The sequence below is a fragment of the Poecile atricapillus genome, chromosome 6 (assembly GCF_030490865.1).
Source record: "Poecile atricapillus isolate bPoeAtr1 chromosome 6, bPoeAtr1.hap1, whole genome shotgun sequence".
Lineage (NCBI taxonomy): Eukaryota > Metazoa > Chordata > Aves > Passeriformes > Paridae > Poecile > Poecile atricapillus.
In genome coordinates, this window is record NC_081254.1 from 4,057,465 (window position 1) to 4,063,464 (window position 6,000).

The 6,000-nt window shown below is 44.9% G+C and overlaps 1 protein-coding gene across 1 annotated transcript in view; it reads right to left on the minus strand.

Annotated features, from left to right (window-relative positions):
- Positions 1 to 419, minus strand: part of CTNNA3 (catenin alpha 3) — a 397,084-nt gene extending 396,665 nt beyond the window's left edge. The window contains exon 1 of the mRNA XM_058841820.1: positions 274 to 419. The gene's annotated coding sequence lies outside the window, so the exon portion shown is untranslated. The remainder of the gene's footprint in view (positions 1 to 273) is intronic.
- Positions 420 to 6,000: the final 5,581 nt, after the last annotated feature.

Here is a 6,000-nt window from a genome sequence, read left to right on the forward strand (position 1 = left end):
TCTTATTTGGAAAATATGCAAACACACTGCACAACCTCAGCTACTGGCTTGAAGTGATAAGATTAAAATATTTAGAATATTCAGAGGGTTTTTTTAAAATCGTGTCTAGAAGTTAATTTTTTAGAAGGCCGGCTGAGAGAACCAGCCTTTTAACTTTCTAAACTTTTGAAGTGATTCTTTTATTAAGCAGTTATAGTTCCACTTAAAGCTTCATGTACTTCCAACCAAGAGGAAAACTCCTTACATCCTTCCTACATCCTCCTTCAATCTTACCTTTGGAATGAAGACTCCAAGGAGAAAGGAAACAGCTGAGGGAAGAGCTCCACTTGTGGCAGCTGGACTCCACGGGCACCGACGGCCGCCTGTCAGTCCCGGCTCGTAGGGAACAAAACGGGAGGGCAGCGCTCAGCAGGAACTCCTCCCAAAATTGTAGTGCCCGACTTCACTGACAGCTACCGAGAGCAGCACTTCGGGACACCCCAGCGCATTCCTGGCCTTGCAAACCGGGTTTGACACGGGGCTTTTAGGATCTCCATCGCACACCAGGGAGGGCAATGGCAAAGCCCCCGCAAAAATCCATGAACATGGGAAAGGGGAAGAGGGAAAGCAAAGGCCACCACTGTAAATCCACACTCAAATATAGATGCAATGTACATCTCCTCCATTCACCTTCACAAAATACTGAAAACACAACTCCAGACGGATAATCCCATCATCTGAAAGATTTTCCACCGAGGCAGCCATTTTAAAAATTGGATATGAGTGAAGTTTTGCTAATCTGCTAACACAGCAAATTAGAGCACCCTGAAGTGCAGTTTACAATAGAAAAAGAGGACCCTCCTAAAACTCCCAAAAGCCAGAGGCTGCCCAATATTTGCATCTATTCTGCTAGAGACTGGAGGTCTTAAATCATTCCCTCTGAAAATTTGTACGAGGTCCATGTGTCAGGCTGAATTTTCATTTTGGAAAATTTCAACCCAAGCAGTTTGGCTATTTTTAGTTGATTTAGAGGTAAAAAGAGCACAGACAGACTCGAGGTTGAGTAACCAGACACTACCTAACAGCTCTGGGGAGACTCAGCAAGGAATGATGGGGGGAAAAAACCCAAACTTCAGGAAGGAGCACATAATGTGACTACACAGAATAGAGGCAGGGGGAAAAAATGACTTGGACATATATAAGAGACAGTATTGAAACAATTGCAAGGAACGGGGGAAAAAAACAATCACATTTGAGCCCTGTCATGTAATGGCAAACTAATTACAAAATCAGCTCTTCTGCACTTAGAGATGCATAGAAGGAATGCAGCAAAAGGGATTATGGATGCATCAAATATTATTAATATAAACTAAGCAGACTTTCCTAGATTATATAATAATTTATTATAGGGAATTGTACTTCGTATTGCCAGATTAAGCTTATAATTTTATTCATAATTCATTCCTCTCAGGTTCATATTTGAAACTTAAACCCTGAAAAAAAATCGTTCTTTTCTCACCTGCAACTCATGAATTTAGAAGGCATGAACAACAACAGACAGATAAGAAAGCTTCTGGAGTAAGATTTAATTTTATGAGTACTGTATTAAAACTATATCATGCGATGCAAGTATAAATCTCAGCACCTGCAGTATTCCTCAGCCTTTCTTAGCTCTCTCATTTACCTCATGAATATTGTTATTTAGAAGTTAAGAACAAAAACACAATTCACTTCACTGCAAAGCTCAATACAGACAAATGGATTTATGTAAATGATCTCCATTACACTTTTTTAATCACTGCATCTTTGTAAGTGCATCAGTGTTTTATTTATGAAGCAAATTACTCAAGAGGTGAACAGCAAGGCTCTTTGTTTTGATGGACTCACTAATGGGAGGTGTGAAAAATGCTCATTTTATTTAAAGCTTTTTGACCCATCATTTTGAGTCATCAAATGAGGAATGGGATTCAGCTGCTTAAGCTAAGCACCTAAAACCATTTTAGATACCATAGGATCCATCAGAAAAGCTTCTCAGGCCTCCCACAGACTTCAACCGCATATGCAAGGGCTGGATGTGGCTCAAAGTGTCTAAAATGGTGTTAACACCTGTGTTCAGACACCTCTCACAACCGGAGAGGCAACAGTTTTGAGTCCCTGGTGTTTCTTAAGAGGAACTACCTCAAAAGCTGTGGTAACTCCAGGACAGCAGTCAGAATTGGCAGGGTTTGGACAAGGTTCTTGCCATCCTAGACCAATAAAAATAATCACGTTCTTACAAAAGACCCTGAAAGCATTTTCAAATATTGGTGAGGCACGTGCTGGTAAGACTGACAGGAGTGTTTGTACTAATATGCCAAAAAGAGGCAGCACGGGCAACTATTCATTTCACTGGCAAGATGAATGAAAGCAGAAGTCACTATACCAAAGGAGACCCCCCAAAACCCCTGGATAAAATATATTTTTACCTACTTACATGCTCCTACCATTCATGCCACAGAAGTCAGACTGAAATGCTGAAAGCTCTGAGCAAAAGGCAATCAGGTTCCAGGATGTACCAGAGCATCCAGGAACACCTCCCTGAGCCACATTCTCTCAGTTAGGTGGGACTTCCATATGCGTCTTTGGCCCGAAATCCTCCCCAGTTTCGTTTTTTTTAAAGGGCCGTCGGCCTCATCAGCCGCCTGAAGACACGTGCACCTGCTTTCCAAGATGTCCAGATCCCCGTTTCCACTTCCCTTCGTTTCTTCTCCTCCCACAGGACACAAAGGTCCTCTTCCCTCGTTCCTTGGGGCGGTCGCGGCAACAGGGGCCAGGGGCGAACCTGAGGGGAAAAGGGCGCGGAGCTGAGGGGAGTGGGGGGATCTGAGCTGAGGGGAAAAGGGCGCGGACCTGAGGGGAGTGGGGGGGTCAGGTCTGACCTGAGGGGAGTGGGGGGGTCAGGTCTGAGCTGAGGGGAAAAAGGCGCAGAGCTGAGGGGAGTGGGGGGGTCTGACCTGAGGGGAAAAGGGCGCGAACCTGAGGGGAGTGGGGGGGTCTGACCTGAGGGGAGTGAGGGGGTCTGAGCTGAGGGGAAAAGGGCGCGGAGCTGAGGGGAGTGGGGGGATCTGACCTGAGGGGAGTGGGGGGGTCCGAGCTGAGGGGAAAAGGGCGGGAACCTGAGGGGAGTGGGGGGGTCAGGTCTGACCTGAGGGGAAAAGGGCGCGGAGCTGAGGGGAGGGGGGGGTCAGGTCTGAGCTGAGGGGAGTGGGGGGGGGGTCAGGTCTGAGCTGAGGGGAAAAGGGCGCGGAGCTGAGGGGAGTGGGGGGATCTGAGCTGAGGGGAGTGGGGGGGTCAGGTCTGAGCTGAGGGGAAAAGGGCGGGAACCTGAGGGGAGTGGGGGGGGTCTGAGCTGAGGGGAAAAGGGCGCGGAGCTGAGGGGAGTGGGGGGATCTGAGCTGAGGGGAAAAGGGCGCGGAGCTGAGGGGAGCGGGGAGGTCTGAGCTGAGGGGAGCCGGCGGGAGGCGCTGACCTGAGGGGAGGGGTCCTGAGCTGAGGCTGAGCGGGGTCTGGCCTGCGGGACCCGAGGGGATCTGACTCGACCGGAGTGCTCGGACCCGAGGAGGGGCCGGCCCTTGCTCCTGCCCCGCGGACACGGTCCCGCCGCTCTTCCTTCGCCCCGCCACAGGTACGTCCCAGAGGGAAGCCGTGCACTAAACCTCTTTGTTGGGGTTAATTTGAAATCATTTAGTGTCAGTGTTCACGTATCCTCCCTTCTGTCGTACACTGTTTTTTCAGGTACTAGGTTGCTCCAGCCTCCCGTGAATCCCCCTCCAGTTTGATTCAGCAAACGAGGTTCTGCTTTTTTATCTTCTGCTGTAAGACTCTGGGTAGGATTTCACAGCTGTCAATGAGAGCTAGACCTATTGAGACACTGCACTTATGGCAAACACGCTGAAAACTTAATCAACCAATTAAAGTTCCCATGAAAAAAAGCAAATTTAAAATCAAATATGGTATTCTTATCTGCTTTGGGTGAAGACATTCCCAGTCTTGGCCAGTGATCATCCGGTAAGGAACCTGGCCAATTCACATTTCCACATCTCAGGTACCTGGATTTCATTCACACAGAAGGCAAATTAAAAATTCCTAACTGGTGAATAGCTAAATGTACCCCCAGAATGTCAGCAGGGCGTGACTGTCTGACCAGACACAGCACCTTAGACACAACCCTGTGCCCACCAGTTTAGATGCCATCATATTTTCTAAAATTATTTTGATTCAGCTAGGCCAAAGAAAATTTTATAATCAGATTCTTTAACAAAATGTTACGCTCCTGCAATAACTTTTGATGTTAGTTGTCACTTGAAACAGTTCAGAAATAATTATGTTTTTTTAGAGAGAGCACATTCCAGTATTCTGACTCTCCATTTGCCTTCAGCTATTATCTGTAAGTAAATCCAGTAATTAGTAATTTATTTCTATTTTCAGCTGTTTACACATCTATTTACTTCTGATGGAAGCACTGAGTTAACATATTTCATATTTGTGCGTTACTATTTAATCAACCTTGTCAAAATGATACTGAATCCCTAAGACATAATTTTATGCAAACAATAAATAATATTATCTAAAGAGATGACTTGAAAAACAGCCTGCTCACAAGGCACTAATTCCCATTCCTACTGAGAAACCATGCAGTGTGAAGTTAGTAGCTGGCAGTTTAAATTGCAAAATTAATAATATCACCATGTCAGAAGTGAAATAACAATGACTGAAATTCCTAAACTTAGTTCTGGAGATTTACACAAATCTCCAGACCTCCCATCGCTCAAGTTTTGTTTCTTCAAGCTATCTTTTGGAATTTTCACCAGGAACATTTTTCTTGCCTAGGAAATGCAGGCTATTCAGGTGGGAATAACCAAAGATTAAACAGGGTTATTCATGAAGATCCCAAGGTTCTCAGACAATTCAACAAAAGCACATCACCACTGTGTTCCTCCACCTGCAGCCCACCAGTGACAGAAACCAGAGCTGTAAAAATCAAACTTCCAACCCTGAGTGCTAATTCTGTACAGCACAGATTTCTGCACCAGCACAACAATCATACCCCTCACGGGAAAGGTGTCATTAGTACATCTTTAATAGTGTAAAAATAACCCACCTGTAGTAGCTTGAAATGGGACATTGAGCTGAAAGACCCAACAAACTGGAAAACAATGATTAAATGAACAATAAATCAAAGACAAAGTCGTGTAATTTAAGATTTGAAGCGTACAAGAGTAAATCAGGGTCTCCATACCGACCTCTGTGCCCAGGGTGGGGACAAAAGCAGTAGGGGAAGGGGAGCCAGAAGCCTGTTTCACTCTCACTGTTCAGCTGGGAACAATGTTACTCTCTACACTGTTACACACACATCATGAAATTCAAGTCTCATTAATAACCCTACCATGAGGGTGGTTTTGGCCCAGCGTTTTCCTACCATACTCAGCACAGTCGGATTTTGAAAGTGTATCCAGTTGCCTTCTGTTTTCATAAAAAGGTAGGAAAGGTGTGGATAAACCAAATAGGAACAGGCTTCGTGTTAAAAATCCAGTAAGTCTGGTAAAGATGTATCAAGGGAAAAAGGTTCCAATCCAGTAGTACACACATGCCCAAATTTGTTGAGAATATTTGTTAAAAATCAGAATGCAACAAAACATTCGGCTGCATTGACACCTACAACAACATTCAGTGATACAATTTGATAATCTGGTAACACTTAGCCTGCAATTTCATTAAAATTAAAATAGAACTAATAGCATTTTTCCAAAACTATCTATTACAGAACATGTGATTAGAGGCAAAGGCAGATTCGACAGTCTGCCAACTTTAAGAGCCACATTTTCAACAGCAAAATGAAAACTTTAGGATGGAATTGTACAGCTCTTTTTGCACATCAGTTCTTCACTGAACAATCAGGCAGGAGCAGCAGCACTTCCTCAACCCAGCAGCCTCAAATCCTTGTGCAGGAACACTTGGCTTTACCTAGCCAGCAGAAATTTT